This window comes from Phyllostomus hastatus, unplaced genomic scaffold (assembly GCF_019186645.2).
Source record: "Phyllostomus hastatus isolate PE091 unplaced genomic scaffold, TTU_PhHast_1.1 phas_contig_17, whole genome shotgun sequence".
Lineage (NCBI taxonomy): Eukaryota > Metazoa > Chordata > Mammalia > Chiroptera > Phyllostomidae > Phyllostomus > Phyllostomus hastatus.
Window position 1 is genome coordinate 35,620,404 of NW_025333664.1, and position 26,094 is coordinate 35,646,497.

General features: G+C 36.9%; 1 protein-coding gene and 1 pseudogene across 1 annotated transcript in view; both read left to right on the forward strand.

Moving 5' to 3' along the window:
* The window catches only part of MACROD2 (mono-ADP ribosylhydrolase 2), a 2,133,612-nt gene that overhangs the window by 1,831,181 nt on the left and 276,337 nt on the right, over positions 1 to 26,094 (forward strand). The gene's annotated exons all lie outside the window — the stretch shown is intronic.
* The window catches only part of LOC123814944, a 28,011-nt pseudogene continuing 2,287 nt past the window's right edge, over positions 371 to 26,094 (forward strand).

Here is a 26,094-nt window from a genome sequence, read left to right on the forward strand (position 1 = left end):
TGTGAACTGTAGACAGATGCCTGTTGGATAGTTACCAAAAATGAAAAGACTTTACACTTCAAATTATGCTAACTTTTTCCATCACCCAAAGCCCATATGCCTTTGCCCTAGAATATGCTCTACCTTCTGGTTCTCCTATTAAGGATTCAAAAATTTCCCAGACAAAGAGATTTCTTTTTTTCTTATGTTTGTCTCATATGTGCTTTCATGAATAACATAAAATACTATTTTACAGTGATTGTTTACATATCTGTTTCTCACTAAACTGGAAGACCCTTGAGAGTAGGTACATTCTTTCTTTATGTGTTTGATTCTCATGTACTTAGCATTGTGCCTAGGGGTTTATAATTGTTCAATAATAGTAATAACAATGCTCAATAAATACTTGCTAAAGAAGAAGCCCTTTCATAGCAAAGATCTCACCTCCTCCATCAATCAGCAGGTCATCCCAGGACCAGGTAAACTGCCTCATACCTAAGTGATATTTACAAATTTAAACTGACAAGGCACAGCAGGAGACTCACCCTGACTTTGTGGGAAAAAATAAATCCCCAAAGCAAGTATGACCATATTCTCTGTTGCTCCACTCTGTGAAAAGGTAGATAAAACAATCTACACCGGCCCATTATAGAATAGATGGTAGCTGGGATTGCAAGGAGCTTCCCTTGCTATGCCACCTCTGTCCCCTTGCCACCATCTCTACACACCATCTCTGCTCTTGGTCAGTGCATTCTGTGTTGTTTTCCCTGTTAACCGTGCACTGCTCAAAGCCACGACCTCATGTCACACTGCTGCCATGGGTATGAATTGCCAGCCCCATCACAAACCCTGTCTCTGAAGAGGCACTTTGTTGGCAGAGTGAAAACACAGAGTAACGAGATGCCATCTGCATTTCCTACTACATAGCTCAATTAGTTGATTGATTTGTAACACTTTAAAAAACATTTTCTAGGCAAAGCAAATTAGGAGAGTGTTTTATAATGTATTCAGTTTAATTAAAACTGCACTAAGTGCAGTACTTTGCTTCTTGGTTTCAGAAAAAAATATCATAAGGAAGTCATATACCATATTGATTTTTAACCCCCAAGAAGGAGTGAAACAACACTGTTAAAATTTGCAGTATCTAGAGCAACACTAATGCATACTTTTAAAAGGTTTTCTGTAATTAGAAAGTAGATGATTAGGTGGCAAGAGAAGACATTAGGATACAAGCATGGCATAGGGAAGGGGATAGTAGGGAGAAGCTGGTAACAAGCTCCTAATTTGAATAACTAATAACACCTGCTCCTTGTTGCATACAAAAATGCTTTTATTATCTGAAGGGGAAAAGAAAATCTGCAACTAGTTGAGATCAGTTTAAAGGCTTGAAGACAAGTTGGAACTGTTGAATATATATGTGGGTCTTTACTGATAAGGTGAATGCATAAATAACCTGAGGTATTCACAATTTTAGATAATTTTAGATGTTAATATAGCTCCTCCTTCTCACATCTCCGATTATCCCTACCAGAATGCTTTCTCTGCTTTTCTGCTGCCTGTCACATTACCAGATGCAAGAGGGCTTCCAAATTGTCATCTGATTAAACCCTCAAATAATTGGAGACATTTGCATGGGTAATTATGATTTATTTAAAAGCACTTTGTTTGCATTGCTCTTGTCTCAGTTTCTTCAAAGCCAATTACAGAGAAATTGATTGGATTAGTTTGATTTTTTAAAATCATTTGACGCTTTAGAACACATCCATTCACATCATTTTTAAGTGTAAAACCAAAACAATGAAAAGAACATCCTGTGGAAATCTGTATATGTTGTTTTAAAAACTTCTGTCACATGCTACTAAGTAGTTAAAATAAATAGTAGAAACAATAACAGTTATTTTTTAGTAGAAGGAGAGATCAAAGTAGACTATGTGAATGGACTGTTTCATCTCCATCTCATGTGACTAAACCAGTGATACTTAGTAGGGTTTAGTTTCCTCAAATTCTGATGGACTTCTGTTCCTCCATAGGAGATATACAAAGGATGCTAATAGCAATAATTTCCCATATCATAGATTATTTTTCTTATCACAAATATTTTATGATATGTTGTTATTTAAATTCTCTTTGGAGGATTAAAAACTGACCAGTGATGTGAAATCTACCATTCACTCAAGGTGGACATTCCTCCATAATGAAGTTCAGACTTCTTACATCTAGTCCTTTCCAACCTACAGAGGACCTCAGAATAATACCATGGGCTCCTCCGTTTACTTTTTACAAGCAATGCCATAAATTAAGCCAAAGAAACATCTACCACTAGTTTCTTAGGATAGGCAGCTGCTTAAAAATACTGTGGGCAAATACTTCTTGGGCATTTATTTCTTAAAGTTGATAACATTCTATGTAAACTGCCAGTGGCTTGTCTCTTAAAGTGAATGCTACCGGTGAGCACCTCAAAAGGACATTTCAGATTAACACTGTCATGTGATTCTTCTTTTAAGAGGAACCCATAGTCACCCTACCTTTCCAGAGAAAAAAGAGGCTAAAGTATACTTCTGTGAAAACCCACTGATTCTATAAAGTGTATGTTCATTGAATGTGTAGTGAATCCAAGCCAAAAAGAAGACAAACAATACAGCAGTTCTGATTTTAAATATTACTAATGGGACTGGAAGTAAAAATAATTGTCATTTAATTACGGAAATGGGTACTTGGATGCACAAATTCCTGATAGAGAATAATGACATTGGACACTGAAAATGTTCTGTGGCTGCTGGGAATATTTGACAATAATTTACATGTTTAATTGAGTTTCTGTGAAAGGCTCATTGTGCAATTACATGTTCACTTAGGTGCTCAAATAGATACTGAAAATACCTACGTTTCACTTGCACTTATTGCCCAAATTGCTGCTGGAAAAAATGTTTCCATTTACTTATGGGTGGGGCTTTACATATGATTGCACTTTACTTTGTGTTTAAAATGCCTTCTGCCCTTAGGTTTGATGGCTCAGTCTTGCTCTGAGCACTGTAGTGGATGCAGACTATTTATGGAACAATATTGCCCTCTGGCAGTGAGGCAGCCGGTGGTTTTATAACTGGTTTATGTCATTTTGACAGCTTTTAAACAAGTCACACCCAGCAGTTTAGGCCAGAAGGGAAACATCAGCAAAAGCCTGCAGGAGTTTTATATTACAAAGCCTATATGTGCGTTTATATTAGGAAAACCGACAATTCTTGCTTTAAAGAAAAGCCACATCCCGAAGAGGTGGACTAAATTTTTTGCCATGTAAATCTTACAAAAATGCAAATAAGGACAACATTGTGCTCACAGTACAAGTGAACAGAACTGTTTGTTCTTCCCGAGAGAAAGAGATTCATGAGCTGAAGCTCCACAGAGATCAGCCCTGTAAGCTGATCACAAAGCTTCTTCCTGTACTTCATGTTCAGATGCTCATGGGATCAAAAATCAAAACAAAGCAAAACCAAAAAACCCTCTAGGTCATATCTGATACTTTGAATTGAATGATCTTGAGGAGTGTCTGGGCTTCATAAAAATGACCCAGAGCTGCTCACTGAAGCTAGAGAAACCAAAGACTTGGCAGCAGCTGCCACTTCCCAGAGGGCACCTCAGCTGCTTCTCATCCACTTACTCAAAGTGAATGTCTCAGAAAAACCAGGTGGGCTTTACCAGCCGAGGCTGAAATTACAGGGAGGGGGTTCTGCCAATGCTCAGAAGCACAGTTGGCAAACAGCTGAGAAAGGCACAGCTCTTTAGGACCCCTTCTTTCCAGCCTGGCGGTTACTGCTGAAAGCATTTCTGAGGTCCCAGGAGGCAACTCGGGATTTCATCTGGGTCTTTGGGACTGGAAAACCAGGTCTTACAAGGAGATTCTAAGCATCCCTTCTCATTCCCATGAGCATTCTTCCTACTGTAGATATGTCATCCATCTCTGAGGCAGAGTTCAGGAAAACAGGGCAGGAGGAATCCTCAGGGGAGGAGAGAACAAATAAAGGTAGCAATTTATGCTTTTATTTCAGGCAGGCACACACCAATGCCTTGTAGTAAAATGCCTGGAAGTACTTTGCACACTGACTTTCAGTTAATATTTCCTGAATGGATATAAACACCGTGATTTAGAAGGGAGTTTTTGTTTTCTGGGGTTTTACTATAATTCAATAATGCAGAATTTTTAAATGGAAGTTAAAACAAGATATAAAAAGAAGAATTTTTACTGTAGAAAAAGAGAAAATAAAAGTGCTAGATTCAGAAAACTGAGCTAAAATGAAGCCTGGAAAAGAATTTGAGACTCATACTTAATCAAAAGAGTGAATAACATTAAATAAACTTATTATGTGTAATCATTTAAATAAAAATTTTGAATTTTTCTGAGTTGTTCTTTTAAAACAATTTTAGTTAAATTGTTATTATCCAAATATAGCCTCAGTGGAAAAGGAAAGTATTTAGCTTAATAGAAACCTAGACAATTACTTTATGCAAGAAGCAAAAATAGCTTCAAATTTGTGCTCAGTTGAGAACAAAGTTGTATTTGGGTCTATTTTAGCTGACTTAAGGACAAATGTCACACATATCCACAAATTCTGGTTACAACAGCAGGAGAACATCAGGAGTGTCATGGAACATGAAACAAAGCAGATGAGGAGAGAGTGCCGAGGCTGCACTGTAGTGAAGTCACGCTTCCTAGGAGATGCAACCCTGAGAAAGCTAAAGCTGCTATCAGACCAGGCATCAGCCCCTGCCAACCCTTCAACCACTGGTCCTTCCAAACAACCTATTTTCCAAATTAGTTGAAAAGAAACTAATGCCTCCATAAGCAAAACAACTCATTTTTCCTACTAAATGACTGCAGAAAGATCTTTGATTTCCCTACTTGCATTTATTGTTTCAAAGCTTTCCTCTAATTCCCTATGAGACACCTCATTGTACTTCACAGAGATTCCCCTTTAGAAAGCTATGTGGACTAGAAATGATGCAAAAGCACATAAGGTCTACCATTTTCTTTTTGTTCTGTATGGTTTCCTTTTATGGAAAGAGGTGGCATGATTCACATCTGGAAGCCTAATTTGAGGAATAAGCTGAATATGCTAATTTCTACAGAATAAAAGCCCCAGTTATAATATTTTTATATTAGAATAATAACAATAAAAATGGTAATAATGGCCACAATAACAATGACAATTTGTCATAACTACTTAGAAGATTATGATGGAATAACTACTGTTCATAAGTTATGTCTTTTAATAATCACAGAATTCTGCTGACGCAGCTATTATTATGTCAGGTTTACTCATGTAGAGGTTATATTTATTGCTCAAGGGCCGCAGCTAAAAAAGGATTTGAATTCAGGTCTGTTTTCCACAAAACCTGTTTTTCTAGGGGTTTTTTTTATTTGTTTGCTTTTTAAGACCTCATGCAACTTTTTCTTCTCCAGATTAAAAGATGAATGTGTGGCTGGCAATAGATGGCATTATTGACCATAATTCTTCAACCTCCCAGTACACATACCCTTTGCCATGTGATTTGGTTGCTCCTCCCAAGAAAGGAACACTGTCTATTTCCTCACTTTATCCCCTTTAATCCTTTAATCTTGGGTTTGGCCATTTGACTTGCTCTGGTTAATACAATGAGACAGAGGTGACAGCAGCTAGCAGTTCTTAGCCCAGGCTGCCAGTGGCCCCAGTGCATCTGCATGTCCTCACAAACCTTGTCATGGCTTTGTGAAGAGGTTGTGCTCTCTAGGTTGCTTGTGCCAGGAAGAATGTGAGGAATACATGTGACAGAGCTGCCCTGGTTGACCTAGTAATACATCTTAGATGATCCAGAGATGATAAACACTATGAAATGATCATTGTCATCTGAGTATTGGTGGGCTTTTATAATTACTACGGCAATAGGCACACTCTATCTGGTTTATTTTGAAGAGTAGGCTCTAAATGAATGTATGTGTATGTATTCAAATACCTCTATATACACATATCTAATTGACTATAAGTCTTGGTGTCTTACATTCAGATAACCATTTAAAGTAAATAAATTCATTATTATCAAAAGGAGAGGGAGTTTCTGTATTATTTTCCTGTAGAAATCATTATTCTATTTCCTTTTTGGTTCTTCCACCCAAAGCCATCTATCACCAGCCCAAAGGGTTGTCATAGACATGGACAAGAGTGTGGTGATTGCTGGGGGGAAGGAGACATAAGGGAACTAAATGTAATGGAAAAAATATAATAAATATATATATATGTATACATTAAAGGAGACATTTTAAGACAGTTTAGCTGCTTAGCTCTGGCTGTAGTCTTTAATAACTCTTACCTGGTAAGTGATACTTAGAGGGACCCTTTTCGTGCCACTGACACCTCTCAGGAGGAGGGAGGTATCTTCACCCCGTGGAGAAGAGACAGTTCAGTGCTCCCCTGCCCAGTCCCATCCTGGTTATTCTCAGTAGTAGGACTGCCCGCAGGGATGGGTAAATGTTAATTGGGAAGTAACTTTGCAATATCAAACTCTACTATCCTGTGGAATCGTGTCATTTTATGGTGTTACATACTAAACAAAGACTAAATGAAGAAGGAAAATAGATCCATATACACACATCCACAAGCACATGTGCACACAAACATATTCCACAAGGCATTTAAAGCTGTTCTCAGATTGTGATCAAGTCAAAGAATTCTTTGTAACTTTGGCTTTTGGTATATTGACCTAGCTGACACTTAAAATGAATATTTTATACAGTGGTAGCTATATTCTTAGATTATGACTCCGTATATTAGATAAAGTAGAGAACTGGCTTAAACTTCACACAAATCAGATCAAAATTAATCTTACCTAAAAAAGGCAAATTTTTGTCTTAGTGTTCTACTTTTTATGATTTGTGTTAATCGCACTGAGAAAGCTGAATTTTGATCAATGATTACAAATGGATACAAGTTCAATGGCTCTGTGGTTTTCTGGACAATTGATTTATTAGAAGTAATGTTTGCTTCATTATTTCTACTCATAATGCATTAATATAATGTGCATGTTATAACAGTTGGAAATCTGTGAAATATCCCTAATTTCCTAACTTTAAAGTGGGAAATCACATATTTTAATTTGGGCTTGATTTTAAGTAAGATTTGTATAAGTTCAAAAACATGTTAAATAATTTCATTTGTAAATAGAAACATTCTGGGGTTTAGGGAGAATATGTGCGTGTGCCTTGGAGGTTAGGGAGATGTACAGGATATGTTTTCTCTGGAAGGGAGACTGGAAGTGGTCAACTAGTTGCAACAAAACCCTGCTGTCATTCCACAAAAGAGAAATACGTGATTAAGAGAAGCCTCATTAAACTTGTAACCCAATTAGATACAATCTAATATTTATGTTCCATTTTGAAGTTCTGTGTTCTCTATTTTGTTAATTTTTCTGTGATATTGATCTGATTAAGATGAACACTACTAACATATGGAATCATTAACAAGTCCTGATTTAGTTCACAGTTACAAAGTATTTATGTGTTCATCTGTTCAATGCCACCATTTTCATTTAATTGCAGTAATAAAATTTAACATGATATCTATACTTTAAATGATATTCTTTTCTCCTTTTTTGAAAATAACTTAAATTTTATTTTTCAATTGCAGTTTACATTCAATATTATTTTGTATAAGTTTCATATTTACAAAAAAGTAGTTAGACAATCACATACTTTACAAAGTACTCCCCTGATATTTCCAGTACCTACTAGGCACTATATATACTTATTACAATATTATTGACTATCTTAAAATTCATAGTTCTCGGCATGGATGTCTAATAGGTATCTTAAAATTAACTGAGGGAAACACCTGATTTCTCCCCTTCTGCCAAATCTGTTAGTCCCCAGTCTTTCCTACCATTATAAATGGTCTCACCATTAACTCCCTTACTCAGGTCCAAGCCTAGGAATCATCCTTGATGCCTCTCCTTCCCTCATACCCCAACTCTAATCCATGTGCAAGCCCCACCAACTCTGTCTTCCAAATACATTTTCTCCCAGTTCAAGGCACCATAATCATTCATTTAAGCTGCTGATGGGATTTCTCTGATTTCCCTTGTTCAAAAAAAAATTTAGCTGAGTAGATTGAAAGATTAAATTGGCTTTATTTAATGATTCAGGAATTGGGAAGTGACCCATCTGGCAAATAGAAAAGAGCTCTGGAGTATTATACAAAATGGGTAGCAGAGGCAAGGACAGGGAGAGGGGATTAGCCCACCTTTCTTTAGAGCATAGAAGGGATCTGTCAGGTGGATTAGCTCACTACTGCCGACAAGAAAATTCCAGATATTAAGTCTTGGTTTGGTGACCTGGGATTAACAAAAGTAACTTCATTTTGAACTGTTGTCTTTTTTAAACACCCTCTCCCTCAATATTTACTTCTAACACAGCCTGTGGAGTTGTTTTTTTTTCCAACATACATTATATCAATTCCTAGCTCAGAACCATTTAGTAATTGTCTTGTACTCTCTGAATGAAATCTAAATTTCTCAGCCTATAATGACCTTTAAGAGTTAATCCCAGCTAACCTCACCAATCTTTTCTCCTGCTCTCTGCCCTGTTCATACTACCCATGCTGGCTGGCCTTCTGTTTCCCAAACATCCTGTAAGCACAGGAGAGACGTTCCCCTGAGACACTGCCCCACCCAGATCATCACTGATATGGTTTCTCCCTCTTTCAGTTTCTTCTCAAACATCACCTCCTCAAAGAGATATTCTCTAGCTACTTTATCTAACATAGCTGTCCTCTTTCAATAGGCTCTTGGTCTTCACTGCTATAGTCTGCCACCCATTGACAACTAGGGTTGCTTTCTAGGACAGTGATTGTGGATACAATTGTGAGCTTTTAACAATTACTACTTTTTAAAAATGCAGACGAAGGGCTCCTGCTACCAGTTCAGTCACTAAACTCTGGGTTCAGCTCTTTCCTGATCAAAGTTGTAATTCTACTACTACTCTTCTGGCTAGCCCTAACCTGAAACAATTCACATATGAACCAATGTGACTTCCTCATTATACTGATGACTCCTTATTTACCAATACTATGTGCTCTAACTTGCATTACAGAAACACTCCTTATAAGCAGAGTGCATTGCATAGATTTGTAATGCATATACAGTGACACACACTAACTGGAAGGATGCATGCAAATTGACTACATTTGGAAGGGAGATTTCTTTTTTGATGCATACATTTTGTTTAACTATTCTTCATATACTGTGTGCATAATTATGTGTTTCTTATTCTAAAGAGAGGAAACCAAAAGTTAGCAAGACCCAATAAACTGAGCATGTTTATAAAAACAAGAAAGAAATATGGCAAGATAGACAAATCACAGATACATACATATTGTGTGTGTGAATGGATAGATAGATATGTGGACCTGTTTCATCCTTGACACAACCTAACCCAATACATCTTTCATGCTACAGTGACAACCTATGCAATAAAAATATGTGTATTTTTTTTATTTTCAACAAAAGCAGATATAATACATATGTGCATACTTGTGTTTTTAGCATCTTTTCATGTAACTAATAAATTATTTGGGAGAGAGAAAGAGAAAGGAAAAAAGAAAGGAGTGTTGTGGAGAGAGACTAAGGGAGGAGAGAGGAAGAAGAAATTAAATATCACTCTTCCTCTCTACTGGAAGACAGTTCTGGAAATATTGGTGAATTTATTTCATATGTTTCATATGTTAGTTGTTTTTTACTCCCAGTGAATCATGTTTCAGTGTGAGTCTCATTATCACAGGTTCAAAGAGTTTCTGTAATTTTTTGTACTGCCTAGAAATCCCTCAGCTGGTATTTCACATTTCTTTCTAGAGTTTTCTAAAATCTCTGTATGTTCCTTTTGACAATTTCTAATATATTTTTTTAAATTTAATCTTCATTGTATTTTTTTTTCTAATAACACTTCTTTCTGACTTGGGAAGTCATTTCTGAGAACCAAAGCTCTTGTCATCACAAGTTATGTCTATCTGTGTCTTTTCTCCTGATGATTTCCTCTTCTCTGTTTAGCACCTAGTATTCTTTCTCCACAGTAGAGGCAAATTGGCTTTTCCTAAAGGACAGACTTTTTTTCTATTGGCTCCACAACTTAATATGCCTTTTCAAATGTTAGAAGATGTTCCCTTTTATTTCCCAGGCCTTAATTAAGTAATCTGTTATTTCATAAAACAGTGGGATAAGCATCACAATTGTCAAATTAAAAAATCAAGTGAAATATTTTTAATTTCTCTTTTATTGTCTACTGAGGTTAATAATAAGCATTAACACTGGTTTCTTGGCCATTTGATAAGGAGGTTTATTTCCCTTAAAAATTTTAAGAAATTGGAATCATCTTCTAACCTCATCTGAGGAAAAGTGGTCAGAAAAAAAAGTCTCCATAATCTAGCTGTGGATATGACATAAGAAGATTACCAAAGAAAACAGGTGACTGGATTCATCTTTTCTTACTTTGACACTTGATAGTGATTATTGGCGATTACAACAATCCTTTTCTGAGGGACAACTCCCAAACTCTTTTTATGAAAGCCAGCATAATCCTAATTCCAAAATCAGGTAAAGACATAACAAAGATAGGAAACTGCAGGCCAATATAACATAGCCATAGCATGTTATAGGAGTTATAACATAGCTCTATAGCTATGTTATAACTATAACATAGATGCTAAAATCCTCAACAAAATATTGGCAAACTGTATCCAGCAATACATTAAAAAGATCATCACCATGATCAAGTGGGATTTATCCCAGTGACACAAAAATGGTACAACATTCACATATCAGCAAACATAATACATAGCATAAACAAAAGGAAAGACAAAAATCACATGATCATATCAATAGATGTGGAAAAAGTATTTGGTAAGGTACAGCACCCATTTATGATGAAAAACACTGAGCAAAATGGGAGTAGAGGAAGCATTGCTCAGCATGATAAAGGCCATATATAGAAACACATAGCCAACATCATACTCAATGGGCAAAAACTAAAAGCTTTACCATTAAGATCAGGAGCAAGACAAGGATGTCTACTTTCAGCACTTCTATCCAATATAGTATTGGAAGTCCTAATCACAGCAATCAGACAAGAGAAATAAAAGGCATCCAAATTGGAAAAGAGGAGGTAAAACTGTCACTGTTTGCAGATGATATGATAGTATACATACAAAACCCCATAGACTCCACCAAAAAACTCCTCAACCTAATAAGCGAATTTGGCAAAACTGCAGGGTTCAAAGTCAATATTCAGAAATTAATTAAGGCATTTTCATACACCAACAATCAAAAATCAGAAATCAGGGGGAAAATCCCATTTGCTATAGCAACAAGAGAAATAAAGTACTTAGGAACAAACCTTACCAAGGAGGTAAAAGGCCTGTCCTCAAAAAACTATACAACGCTGAAGAAAGAAATTAAGGAAGACAAAAATAAATGGAAACACATGCTGTGTTCATAGATTAGAATAATCACCATCATCAAAGTCTCCATATTATCCAAAGCAATTTATAGATTCAATTCAATCCCTATTAAAACACCAATGACATATTTCCCAGATATAGAACAAACATTTCAAAAATTTATATGGAACTATAAATGACCCCAAATAGCCATGGCAATTTTGAGAAAAAAGAACAAAGTAGGCCTGGTGGGTGTAGCTCAGTGGATTGAGTGCAGGCTGTGAACCAAAGTGTTGCTGGTTTGATTCCCAGCCACGTTACATGCCTGGGTTGCAGGCTATAACCCCCAGCAACCGCACATTGATGTTTCTCTCTCTCTCTCTATCTCCCTCCCTTCCCACTCTAAAAATAAATAAATACAATCTTTTAAAAAAAGAACAAAGTAGGAGAAATCACAATACTTTATATCAAACTATATTACAGTAATAAAAACAGTAATAGCCTTACAGTAATAAAAACAGAGTGTTACTGGCTTAAGAACAGACACATAGACCAATGGAACAGAATAGAGATCCCAGAAATAAACCCAAGTCTCTATGATCAATTAATATTCAGCAAAGGGGGCAGCAGCATAAAATGGAGCAAAAATAGCCTCTTCCACAAATGGTGTTGGGAGATCTGGAAAGCTACATGCAAAACAATGAAACTAAATCACCAACTTACACCGTACACAAAAATAAATTCAAGGTAGATAAAAGACTTAAATATAAGTCATTATACCAAAGAAGTCCTAGAGGAGGACATTGGCAGGAAAATCTCAGATATCCCATGCAGGAATATTTTCACTGATATGTCCCCTAAAGCAAAGAATAAAAAAACTAAGAAAGGAAATTAAGAATAAACAAATGGGATCTTATAGAAATAAAAAGCTTCTGCATGACTAAAGAAAACAGCATTAAAATGTAAAGAGAACCAACAATTTGGGAAAAAAAAACACATTTGCAAACGATACCTCAGACAAGGGTTTGATCTCCAAAATATATAAAGAACTCACACAACTTCACTCTAGGAAGACAAACAACCTAATTAAAAATTGGGAAAAGGACTTGAACAGACACTTCTCCAAGGAGGACATATGGAGGGCCCAGAGACATATGAAAAGATGCTCAGCATCACTAGCCATCAGAGAGATGCAAATTAAAACAACAATGAGATACCATTTTACATTAGTCAGAATGGCTATCATAACCAAATCAACAAACAACAAGTGCTGGCAAGGTTGTGCAGAAAAGGGAACCCTAGTGCAGGAATGCAGACTGGTGCAACCACTGTGGAAAACAGTATGGAATTTCCTCAGAAAACTAAAAATGGAACTGCCTTTTAACCTGGCAGTTTCACTGCTGGGATTATTCCCTAAGAACCCTGAAACACCAATTCAAAAGAACCTGTGTACCCCAATGTTCATAGCAGCACAGTTTACGATAGCCAAGTGCTGGAAGCAACCTAAGTGCCCATCGTTAATGAGTGGATGAAAAAACTGTGATACATTTACACAATGAAATACTATGCAGCAAAAAGAAAGAAGGAGCCTCTACCCTTCATGAAAGCATGGATAGAACTGGAAAGAATTATGCTAAATGAAATAAGCCAGGTGGTGAAAGAAATACCATATGATCTCCCCTATAAGTGAAACCTAATCAACAAAACAAATGAGTAAACAATAACAACCAGAGACATTGAAATAGAGAACAAACTGACAGTAACCAGAGAGGAGAAGGGAAAAGGATAATATGGGATAATAGGGAAAGGGCCATCAAGAACATGTATAAAGGACACATGGACAAAGCCAAAATGGGTAGGTTCGAGGGTGGGAGACAGGGATGGGGGGGCATGGTAGGGTGAAAATGGAGACAACTGTACCTGAACAATAATAAAAAAAATCCTTTTCTGTGTTGAGTTACTGAAATAGTTACCTTTTGTTACATAACAAATAATCCCATAATATAATGATTTAAAAAACAAGTATTTGAATCTCATGATTCTTTTGGTTGAGCAGGTTCTCCATGTGATGTCTCCATCTGTATTTGGCTAGCCCAAACTTGTTCACATGGTAGGAAAGGGAATCCACCCAGTAAGAAAGAGCAAGCCCCAGTGCACAAGCACTTTTTAAGTCTCTGATTATGACCAGTTTGCTACTGCCCTGCTGGCCCATGCAAATTATATGGTCAAGCCTAGATTCAAAGAAGGAGCTCTTTCATCTTTGCATGGAAAGAACTGCAAAGAATTTGTATACTTTTTGACAATCTACCACAGCCACTGAAAATGAGAAGGGTGGCATTCTCTTTCCTATTATAAAGGTTATAAAGCAGCACAAATTGCATACCTTCTTTAGACAGTTACTAATTATACTTTATGAGTCCTTTTGTCAAAACTTGTATGAACCATCCTTTGGGAGGGATAATGGAGCCCTTGTGGTGCACCACATTCTAAGAATGGTGGTGATAATTTATTCAACTCAGGACAGCTGCTAAGATTGAACAGTTTGTGCACTGCACACTTTAGGGGATGTTATTCACACCATAGTTTCATAATTTTGTGTATTTATTGAAATTTATTGAAAAACAATAGTTAAGTATCCTGAGGAAAAGACATTGTTTCTCCTTCTTACAGAAGTGATTCTTTTGGCTAATAACTTATGCTGACAAACTCACTTTTCCCAAATTAGGAAACCACTTGTTATAACAAATGGCAAAGAAGTCTCTAACTTGCATAGAGTATCTAATTTTTTCTTTCTTAAAGTGTTTATTTTTCTTGCTTTCTAAAGGATAAAGTCAACCTAGTCTTAATTACCATAGATGTTAACATTCTTATTTGCAAGCAAAACATATTACCACCTTAGAGTATATTTTCTTTTATTTTCTTTTTTTTTTTTTGCTTTGTGAAACAATTTTATTGACTGAATTCATAAACCATCCAATGCACCCATTTAAAGGGTATAATTCAGTGACTTTAGTATATTTTCAGAGTTATGCAATCAATTAATTTTTGAATATTTTCGTCACTCCAAGGGGAAACCCCACACCCCTTAGCTGTCTCCCCAGCCCCTCCTCCTTCTATCCCTACAGCCTCAGGCAGCCACTAATCTACCTTCTGGCCAGAGATTTGCCTCTTCTGGACATTTCATAAAAATGGACTCATACAGTATGTGGCCTTTTGTGTCTGGCTCCTGTCCCTGATCATAATGTTTTTGAGGATCACCCTTGTAGCATGTTATCAATGTGTGATTGCTTTTTATTGCTAAATAATATTCCATTATTTGAGTATACTACATTGGATTTATCTGTTCATTATTCGATAGACATTTGAGTTGTCTCCATTTTGTGGCTATTTGAGATAATGCTGCCGTGAATGTTCATGTTCAAGTTTTTGTGTGGACACATGTTTTCATTTTCCTGGGGTGCATACCTCAAATGGAATGGCTGGATCATGTGGTGACTCTGTATTTAACAGTTTGAGGAAAGGCCAGGCTGCTATCCAAAGTGGCTGCACCATCTTTTGTTCCTGCCAGCAGGGGATGAGGGCTTCAGTTCATCCACATCCTTGCCAACACTGGTTACTATCTGTCCTTATGAATATTCAGAGTTTTGTTTGTTTTTTACCTGAGTTCTTTTTTCTTTTCTTCTTTTTTTTTAATTTATTGATTATGCTATTACGTTTGTCCCATTTCCCCCCTTCCCTCCCCTCCACCCTGTACCCCCTCTCCCACCCACATTCCCCCCCTTTAGTTCACTTCCATGTGCCATTCTTATGAGTTCTTTAGCTTCTACCTTTCCCGTACTATTCTTGCCCTCCCCCTATCTATTTTCAACCTACATTCTATGCTACTTATTCTCTATACCTTCCCCCCCCTCCCCCTCCTCCCACCCCCCTGTTGCTAGCCCTCCATGTGCCCTCCATTTCTGTGGTTCTGTTCCTGTTCTACTTGTTTACTTAGTTTCTTTTGGTTTTGCTTTAGGTGTGGTTGTTAATAATTGTGAGTTTGCTGTCCTTTTACTATACATGTCTCTTCTTTATCTTCTTTTCTTAGATAAGTCCCTTTAGCATTTCATAAAATAAGGGCTTAGTGATGATGAACTCCTTTAATTTGACCTTATCTGAAAAGCACTTTATCTTCCCTTCCATTCTAAATGAGAGCTTTGCTGGATAGAGCAATCTGGGATGTAGGTCCTTGTCTTTCATGACTTGGAATATTTCTTTCCAGCCCCTTCTTGCCTGTAAGGTCTCTTTGGAGAAATCAGCTGACAGTCTGATGGGAACTCCTTTGTAGGTGACTGTCCCCTTATCTCTTGCTGCTTCTAGGATTCTCTCCTTCGTTTTTACCTTGGCTAATGTAATTATGATGTGCCTTGGTGTGTTTCTTCTTGGGTCCAACTTCTTTGGGGCTCTCTGAGCTTCTTGGATTTCTTGGAAGACTGTTTCCTTTGCCAGATTGGGGAAGTTCTCCTTTATTATTTGTTCAAATAACTTTTCCACTTGTTGCTCCTCCCCTTCTGGTACCCCTATAATTCGAATGTTGGAACGTTTAAAGGTGTCCTGGATGCTCCCAAGGCTCTCCTCGATTTTTTGAATTCTTATTTCATCATGCTTTCCTGCTTGGTTGATTCTATCTTCCTTCTGGCTCACTGTATTGTTTTGAGACTCAGATTCCTTCCTTTCTCTATTGGCTCTCCTCCGCGTATCTTCCTGCATCTCTTTTATGGTAACCTGCATCCTTTCATCTAAATTGCGCCCAAAATCAACCAATTCTGTGAGCTTTCTAATCACCAGCGTTTTGAACTGTGCATCTGATAGATTGGCTATTTCTTGGTCGCTCAAAAGGATGAGTCCTGGGGGACTGATCTGCTCTGTTGCACACATGTCTTATGTCTTTCCCTGTCTCTCTCCCTTCGGTCTGGTCGCTCTTGTTACGGTGGGGGGCGGAGCCTTAGGTGTTCACCGGGGCTGGGCGCCCCAGTCGCTAGATTGTGACGTTATACGTGGGGGAGGGGGCGGGAGCGAATCAATGGTGGCAGTTCAGTTCTCCTGGGCCCAGACCTTTCCGGGCTCCTGGGCTGCGCCCTCTGCCCTGGTCCACAATCGCTGCCCCACTGGGTCCGGCAGCCGCAGCTTGCGTACTCAGGGTCCACTGCTGCATTCCTGCGCCCCGGATGGCTGTCGCACCGATTCCGCACCAAATTTCCCCCGACATCCGTGCGCTGCCGACCCGCGCCAGCCCCGCGCCCGCTCGACTCGTTGTCTCCTACCGGTCTGGATGTACGGGTCTACTTCAACTTCTTGGCTGTCCGACTTCCATTCAGATGAATCCCCTGTCGGTTCTGGGTGTTATGCTGACCGTATTTTATTGTTGTTCTAATCTTGGTTGTGCGAGGAGGTACAGTGCGTCCACCTATTCCTCCATCTTGCCGGAAGTCCCTAGAGTATATTTTCTATGTTGTTTGATTTCCAAAATCTGGAGATGTTTTCTTCTGAACATCACTTTGTTTGAAGTTTATCTATAAATTTTTCTTTTTTTATACATATGTTTTTTATCTCTCAGGGGATTTCTGCTAATAATCCCTTTGACTGTTGATTGCTAAAGACACTTGTAACCCTCTATGTTCTTTGGGGGTATAGTGTTGTCTCTTGGAACTAAAAGCTTTAGGTTTAGATTGAAGATCTAGAATGTATGCTAATCAACTAAGCATGTTTAGTGTCCTTCTATTTCCTGTGAGATTAATGCTGCATGCTCTAGCTCATTTGAAAAAGCTGTATATTTTAAGACAATATATCTTATTCTAGTATAGAAACAATTCATTATTGAAGTATTTATAATGTTTCATTTATACCATTCATCCGAAACATTTATTTACATTGCTTCTTGGCCTTTTCACTAAGATCAAGAGCAAAACAATTTATTTGCACCAAGAATCCTTTCAGAAAGTTTTACCATACATAGTTTTTATCCAGTTGAAAAATTCCATTTTAGCAGATTTAGAAACTTAAACATAAAATCACAAAGGAATTGTTGGAATTAAAAAGAGGTACAAATAACTTCATGGATTGTTTTCTATTAACCAAGATTTTATATATCTTGAAACAGGTAATATCTTGAAACTAGGCATATATATATATGCCTAGATAGATAGATAGATAGATAGATATCATGTCATAACTCACAATAAGCTATGATAGTATAATCAGTTGCAAAAATGAAATGAAGCAATAAATATGAAATAAAATATGTTTGTCTGGTTGTAGCATTACAATCATTACAAAAACTAACATTCAGTCTCTAGGTTGACTTTTTTTGAAAGAGCTTAAAGAATTCTAAAATATCTAGTTAAGAGTGAGTGTGTAAAAAGCAAAGACAATAAAAGGTTTAAGTTTCTTAATTTCATCCTGACAGAGTGTTAACTGTAAATTAAAAATACATTTATTTGGGGTTCTAGTCAAGATGATGGCATAAGTAAATATAGTACACAAATTCTTCTACAACCACATCAAAATTACAACTAAACTACAGAACAAGCATAATTCAGAACTACCTAAAATCTAGCTGAACAAAAGTCCTACAACTAAGGATATAAAGGAGCCATATCAGAGTAGTAGGAGAGGTGGAGACAGGGAATGGGATAGTCCCACACCCATTTTTGGCTGATAAAAATTGGGAAGTTATATCTCAGATGCAGAGGTTGTCCCTGAGGATAAAGGGGTCCCAGTCAGACTGGGACTGGGGTCCCATCTATTCGTGTCTTATTTAATTTCTTTCATCAATATCTTAGGCTCTTCCAGGTTCAGGTCTTTTACCTTTGATAAGTTTATTTATAGGTATTTTATTCTTTTGGATGCAATTTTAAGATTTTTTTCTTGATTTCTCTTTCTGATAGTTCATTATTAATATATAAAAACACAATGTATTTTTAATATTTATTTTGTGTCCTGCATCTTTAGTGAATTAATTTATTAGTGCTAACTGGTGAAGTCTTTAGGATTTTCTACATATAATATTATGGCATCTGCAAATGGGACAGTTTAACTTCTTTTTTTTTTCAAATTTGGATGTTATTTTTTTTATTTCTTTTTCTTGCCTAATTGTCATGGCTAAGACTTCCAATACTATATTGAAAGTGAAGGGTGTAGGCATCTTTGATATGTGTCTGATCTTAGAGCAGAAGCTTTTAACTTTTCACCATTAATTCTAATATTTAATATGTGGTTAAGTGGTATTTTTAAGTATTTTCTTTTTTAGGCAATATTTTTTTTCTTTTATAGAGAGCTAGTAAAAGCCCTACAAGATAATCATGATGATGCTTTTTGTTTTTTACACTTCCAGTTATATCTGCTCTTATGTCTTTGAATCTCTTTTCTATCAGATCATTAAATAATGATTATCTTGTCCGGAAATAATTTGTTTTGTTTTATGGTTTTACTTGACCCCTAGAGACAGGATACAGTTTTAGAATGTTAGAGATGTTAAGTTGTAAAGTAGGGAATGCTTTTTATTTTTTAAAAATTAGAGTAATACAATGATTCATTGTTTTAGAATATACTCTTAAAAGTGAGCAGGTACAAATTGATTCTCTCATAAAGCAGCTATGTTGTTTTTGGCTTTGACATTTTACATTGCTCTCTGGATTGTCTAAAAAAAGTAAAATGATGGTTGCAAAAGCACTTGGAGCTCTTTGGAAAAGCACAGTTTTAATCCAGGTTCATATTACTAATTAATCAGATCAAGTTCCCATATTAACTCATTCTAACAATCCAAGCTTAGTTGGACAAGTATATTACCATAATTTATTTTCATATTTCATAGAACTATGCAGCAATTCAATCACAGACTGGTAACCTACATATAAAGTTTAAATCAGGTTCAAATGTTACATTTTTTAACTGAAGATGGTGGATAGATGACAACCTTTTAGGAAGTGTTGACTATGTCCCCCAAATAATGAATAATATAAAACAGTGAATAGGTATCATGAACAGTGTTGTCCTTGAGAGAAGCCACCATCAGTCCCAAAGTAAGGTTTACAAAAATGAGAAACAAGAAGGTGAAGACAAGATGCAGTTCCAATTTAATTTCCTTTCCCAGTGTTTTGCTGCTGTTTTGTTTTTAATATCTCCCATGGAGAAATGAGTCACACATCTCCCACCAAAGGAAAGCAACAGTGATATACATTTTGCACGTAGCAAAATTTGTATGATTTTATGGATGCTAAAATGAAAATATTTTCTCTCTTACCTTCATCTTCTGTTTCTTTAGTATAATAAAATAGCTTCCCTGGGAGGTCAAAGGATCTGCCATTTCTCTTATGCTCTAAGACAGTTGTAACTGCCTAGTTGGAAACTTGAATTTTTGTTTAGGGGAGTTTTAAAAGACGATATTAACAGGTGCCTAAGGGGGCAAAAGTTATCTATATGTAAAAGCAGCTAAGTCATAGGAAAGTAGCTATAAAGACGCCAAACAATCCAAGAGACTTATGGTAACTGCTGTTTCAAAATTCATAGACCCCCGTTGTGGGAGCCTCCAGAGCTCACTTTTCTCTCAGTGAGCCTATCTTGTTCCTTTTCTTCTTTGTAAGGTACCATTTAGAGTTCTCCAGTGCCCTTCTTCTTTGAAATGTCAAAGGTTGTCCCTTGGAGGATTCACTGTCTCCTTCTGAACACTTTCTGAAAATTCTAAGATGTCAGATTTTCTCTGGGAGCCAGTGAAGAGCTGAATTCCTTCCCTCATGCTGACTGGTGAAGGAAGAGGAAAGGCTTTTACTTCAGAATGTTTTCCTAACTGGAGAAGATGAAGGTGTAAGGGGACTGCCTCTCTTCAGCCTTTTCATTGCCATCTGCTAAGAAAGAACTACAAAAAGAATAAAGTTTCAAGGAGAAGTTTAAAGAATAAAGATATTTTGTATGAGAACAGTAATATTTTCCATTTATCCATCTTCTGCAGAAAAAAATATATTAATGACTTTCTAAGAATATGGCTACATAAATGTGGCCAATTAAAGTGATTTTGAATTTGATCTTATTCCAACATCATTTAAATTGGTTTGTGCTCCCATGGTATATCCCATGGAATAGCCAAACATTTTGCAATACTTTGCTAGAATATGAAATGTTTGGCATATGAAAAAATTGTGAAAATCTGAAGAAATCAGCTGAGAAGATAAGACCAGCCTTGAATAGACTGCCATATTTCTTAAATTTGAGGAAGTTGCTTTGGAATCCCAAACTAAGAATAAAATAAATACTAAGTCTGTTTCATGATTTGGATTACCCAGACATAAAGGAATGAATTATTACAAAGCTGAAAACTGTTTATAGAGAGTTTCACCCTGAATCAGGGCCAAATTTACAGGCATATACCTGCAAGTGTAGAATTCAAGACCAATATCTCAGATTTGAAGTCCCAGGGCTTTGTAGGTTCAAAAAAATGTGTTCCATTTGGCCAGCATAAGGTTGCCTTCATTTTTGCAGCATTTTAAAAACCAAATGAAGTTATTTACAATACTTAACAATGAAGAATTCATATAAAAATACAAATGTATGGCTTCTCTTGAAAGACTTAGGCACACATACCCCAGAATTGAATAGCAGCTACTTTTTTATGTAGTACTCTGTACTTATCAAGTCTTGGTGGCCAAATCTCATCCCTGTAATCATGTTCATACATATGAGGTCTGCTGGAAAAAGTCCAACCATTGTTAATATAATGAGGACAGTGTGTGTGACATTGATGTAACCTGGACTGGAACAAGCGTGGGTGAACAATGATGACTTCACTGTACTAGTCAGTGAGGACAGTAGATGCTGTTGAGTGACCCTGTGTACTGTATGGTCATTGCATTCAAAATGATCAGTGAGTAGAGCCATGAATCTACATCAAATTTTGTGTTAGGCCTGAACATTTCTCCATGGAAACTATTTGGATGATTCAGAAGGCCATAGCTTTGGCAACTGGTGATTGGCAGCTTCATCATGGCAATGTGCCTGCTAATGTATCATGTCTTGTGAAGAGTTTTTTTGGCAAAACATCAAATCACCCAGTTGACTCAGCCCTCCTAGAGCCCAGATTTTGCACCTTGAACCCTCTGGCTTTTCCCAAAACTAAAATCACCTTTGAAAAGGAAGAGATTTCAGACCATCAATGAGATTCAGGAAAATATTGACGGGGGGAGGACAGCTGGTGGCAATTGGAAAAACTGTGTGAGGTCCCAAGGTGCCTACTTTGAAGAGTATTGAGGTGTCATTGTACCATCTACAATGTTTCTTGTATCCTGTATCTTCTTCAATAAACATCTCCATTTTTCATATCATATGGCAGGATATCTTCTGGACAGACCTCATATACATACTCTCAAGTGTTTGACTACTGATACCCTTCATTTATTCCCCTGATCTGTTGGGCCTTCATAGCTATTGTGTTTATCAGGCAGCTTCTGTTCCAAGGTATCCTCTGGGATGATGAGCTGGGTACCTGTGAGCCTTCTCTTACCACAAAGACCAGTTCCATCTGCCTTTTTGTCTCTGTTGGCTGATGCTGGCTACTCTCTATTCCAATCAGTGCTGGCTCCTCTTTTTGTGGATCCCAGGCTGCCATCTTGACCTTGTTCCAGACCACCCAAATGTCAACCTAGCAGTCATTGAAATCAAATTATGTGATTCAACATTTAAAATGCTAAGCAATGATAATATGCATTGATGCTATTAATATGTACACTTACAAGAATATTCTCTTTTTAAACTAAATGACCAGCACATCCTCTTTTAAAAGCTAATATTTGCAGATCAACCCAACATCAGCATATTCACTCCAAAAACAAATTTTTATTTTACAGAATGTGAAAAAAAGCAAAACTACATTTCATGTCTTGTTTATTCAACAAGAGAGTGTATTGATGACACAGGTTGTCCCAGGCTAGGTAGTGATTATATTTAAGTGCCATAGAAGATTATCTTGGAAGAGATTGCAATCACTGTAAGTACTTAGCATTGGATTGCTTACATGAAAGGAATGTGACTGTTAAGATGAAAAGAAATCTCCTTAGTGTAGATTAGTTTGTCTGTTGTCCATTAACTATGAAAGAAAGTTGAAATTCAGCTCATTGTGATTCAATGCTGGATTTTTGTAAAAACAAAAACTTTTGTTTGTGAAACTGCTGAATATCTACAGTTTTTTTTTTCTGGAATGCTTAATTGTGAAGGTTTTAGGAATTTGGGAACAGTTTCTTCTTGCTACTTGCATAATATATTGTGATATGTATGCACATATATACACACATATATAAATAATCAAATGATACATATATGTGTGTGTGTGTTATTCTGAGCTTCTACTTTGACTAGGGCAGCATGTATTCATTTTTATGTATCATAGTTTTGGAGACTTTCACATTTTTTTATCATTGTTCAAGTACAGTTGTCTCCATTTTCCCCCACTATCACCCCCACCCCAGCCATCCCCACCTCCCACCCTTGATCCTACCCGCCTTTGGTGTTGTTCGTGTGTCCTCTATACATGTTCCTGAAAATCCTACCCCTTTCTCCTCACTTTATCTCTTCCTACCTGCCCTCTGGTTACTGTCAGTTTGTTCTTAATTTCACTGGTTCTAGTTATATTTTGCTTGCTTGTTTGTTTGGTTGATTAGGTTCCACTTATAGGTGAGATCATATGGTACCCATCTTTCACAGCCTGGCTCATTTCACTTAGCATAATGCTCTCCAGATCCATCCATGCTGTTGAAAAGGGTAGAAGCTCCTTCTTTCTTTCTGCTGTGTAGTATTCTACCATGTAAATGTACCATAGTTTTTATATAATGGGGTTCTATGTAAGATTGTAGCATTTTAAAAATGCTAGTATCCACAAGGAAAATTTAGAAAAACACTAATTTAGTTCAGTTGTACTATATTCTATATGAGGAATGAGACTTTTTCAAAGCCAAATACTGGTTAATGATAGAGCCAGGTTTAGAACACAAGGCTCAAAGCTTCTAGTCAAGTCTTCTTTGTACTTTATTTGAATAATATTTATTGAGTATTTGCTATGTGCAGACACTTGCCAAGCATGAATTATCTCTATTAACAATTCAACTAACTCCCTGAAGTTAACATTATCCATGTTAAAGATGAGGATAAAAATTCTCAGGAAGTGTAAATAATTGGGCCAAGGTTGCACATTTAGGAATACAGTCAAAATTCAAGTCTAACTTAACCTGATTCCAAACCCAGTAACCGTTCTCTTAACTACTTTTCTCTACTGCTCATAAGCATTTTTATCTAAGATGGTAAAAAGGTCATAAAATCAAACTTAAAGTGTTTTTTATGTTTATGCATGGATAAGAAAACATATTTGATCATGACATTTTAATTAAATGCTCTGTACTGTTCTGAACTCCGTTATTAAAGGGTTGTCAAATTTGAAAATATCAGCTTCTTGAATGTAGTAGCTGTGAGGCTGAAGCTGAGAATTCTGCAAATGTTTATGAAAACTGATTCCTGTTGATCTGTAAAGATAGTAAAGAACATCTTGGTGAATGTATGATGCTTCCAATCAATACAGGGTAATAAAAATGAACCAGACGAAGGAGAGGTGGGAAAACAGTAGTTGAGAAACAACCATGAAAGACCAACTTAAAAACAAATTGAACACAATAGAATCCAGAAGATTCACAGATAAACATCTCAATGGAATTATTCTTACTAATCCAATCTTTAAACAGTCTTAAAGAAACGTCTTTAGTTGGACTCTCCTAGAAACAGTTTGGTAGATATCTAGTTACCTTGGTAAAGTCTCAGTGGATAAGGATAGATGCTGCTAAAAGGCACCATGGCAATGTCAGTGTGACAGAACCCCTGGATTCTATTGGCCACCACTGATAAGAACCATGACTCCAAATGCCAGTCTTATGAAAAGGAAAGGAACTATTTATTCAAAAGTTATACAGGTTTAGAATAATGGCAGAATTCTACTGTTAAATCTCATTCCCTTTAGAAACAAAGAAACACCCACAAATGCACAATCCTGCCCTCCCTTGCCAAACCAGGCCCATCAGAGGTACCATCTATCAGGAGAAGAAATAGAGTCTGTAGCTTAGATGGGCAGATTCCCATCTGTATTCTGGCTTCTTTCAGTCATTCATGCTCAGTTAGCTAGGCTCCTGCTTTTAAGCCCAAACCACTTCCTCATGGTAGTCCAGGGATCCTTCTGCATCCTTTCAAATTATATGGCCAAGATCCCGCACTGCCACTACATGGTCAAGAGGCTTCTCCTTCCCAAGCCACATGGTCAAGAGGGCAATGGCTGCCCTATGCCTGGGTTTAAATCCTGGTGTGGATCTTCCTTCATTACCCCATCTCTAGCTCCTCCAAGTAGTCTGGTTCCTTCTGCCTTTTTTGGCTACCATTGTTAGTCCAGGGCCATGCAAGGCCCAACGACTAGGAACCGCTTCCAAACTGCTCCTGCAGTCACAGCAAGTCCCTCCAGCTGCATTAAATCATGGGTTAGAATCACACCATCTCCCTTGCTTTCAGCACCTGGCACAGCTTTTAGCATTACTAAAACACTGGCCAAGTTCTTTAGATATGCAAAGTAACTCTCAATGGCCCTGTTCTGCTTCCCCCATCCTCCATCCCCAAGCAATTGCTGTGGGGATTTTCTCCATTTCAGGGGACCTCTAGCTCAGCACCCCATTACACCATTGTCATTTTTAGACAAACCCATATAATTCAATCTCTCTCATTTGTTAAATAAAGAGTAATTATTTCAGCTCAAACTTGAAATGGCCAGATTCTATTTCTAAAACATCAAAACCAGGCTATTTTTAGCAATGTGCTATGGCACTGCCCCTTGAAGTACTCATTCTATGTGGTATTGTCTGAACATAGGAAAACAAACGTCAGATAGAAGTGTTTCAGTAGATAATGCAAATCTGAAAAAATTAACCAGTCATTTCAGATGACAATGTTTTTTGGATAAGTGGAATATTCAAGAATTTTTAGGTGGACTTGGGTTTAGAGTCAGTGTACCTATAGGATGCCAGGTACAAAGATCACCACTATGTTAGTAGCAGTCACACATGCCATTTTGTATTAAAAAATATATATGTGCATGTCAGTCCCCCAGCTCTGGAGAGGGACTAGGATTTTTGGAAGTGATATCTTTTAGGCAACCACTGTATCACTTAGTGCGCCAAAATAGTCATTGAATAAAATGTTCCTCTGCCATCAGGTTTGTTATGTGTGGAGGAGTTTCTATGCCCCTGCTGAAATGAACTGTAAAAGAACAATTCATACCTTTTATCAATACTATCATCTGAATGATAATGGGAACATATGCTATAAGCTTTAGCATGAAAATAGTGATTTTTAGACATTATTAAGAGATTACTTAAAGTTCATGTATTTCCAGTGAACTGAAGAATTAAAGTGATTTTAGAAGTATTGCTTCCTTTTTGTTTAAAAAGCATTTTAAAACAAAATACTGATATATTTCAAAGATTATTGTATTTAATCTAATACCTACTGTCTCTTTAATTCCATGCACATTTTCAGAGCCACAGAGATTACACATAACATTATCTCCATAGAAAAAAAGAAGCTTCATTTTTTTCTTTTTAGTGGTTCCCAAGCT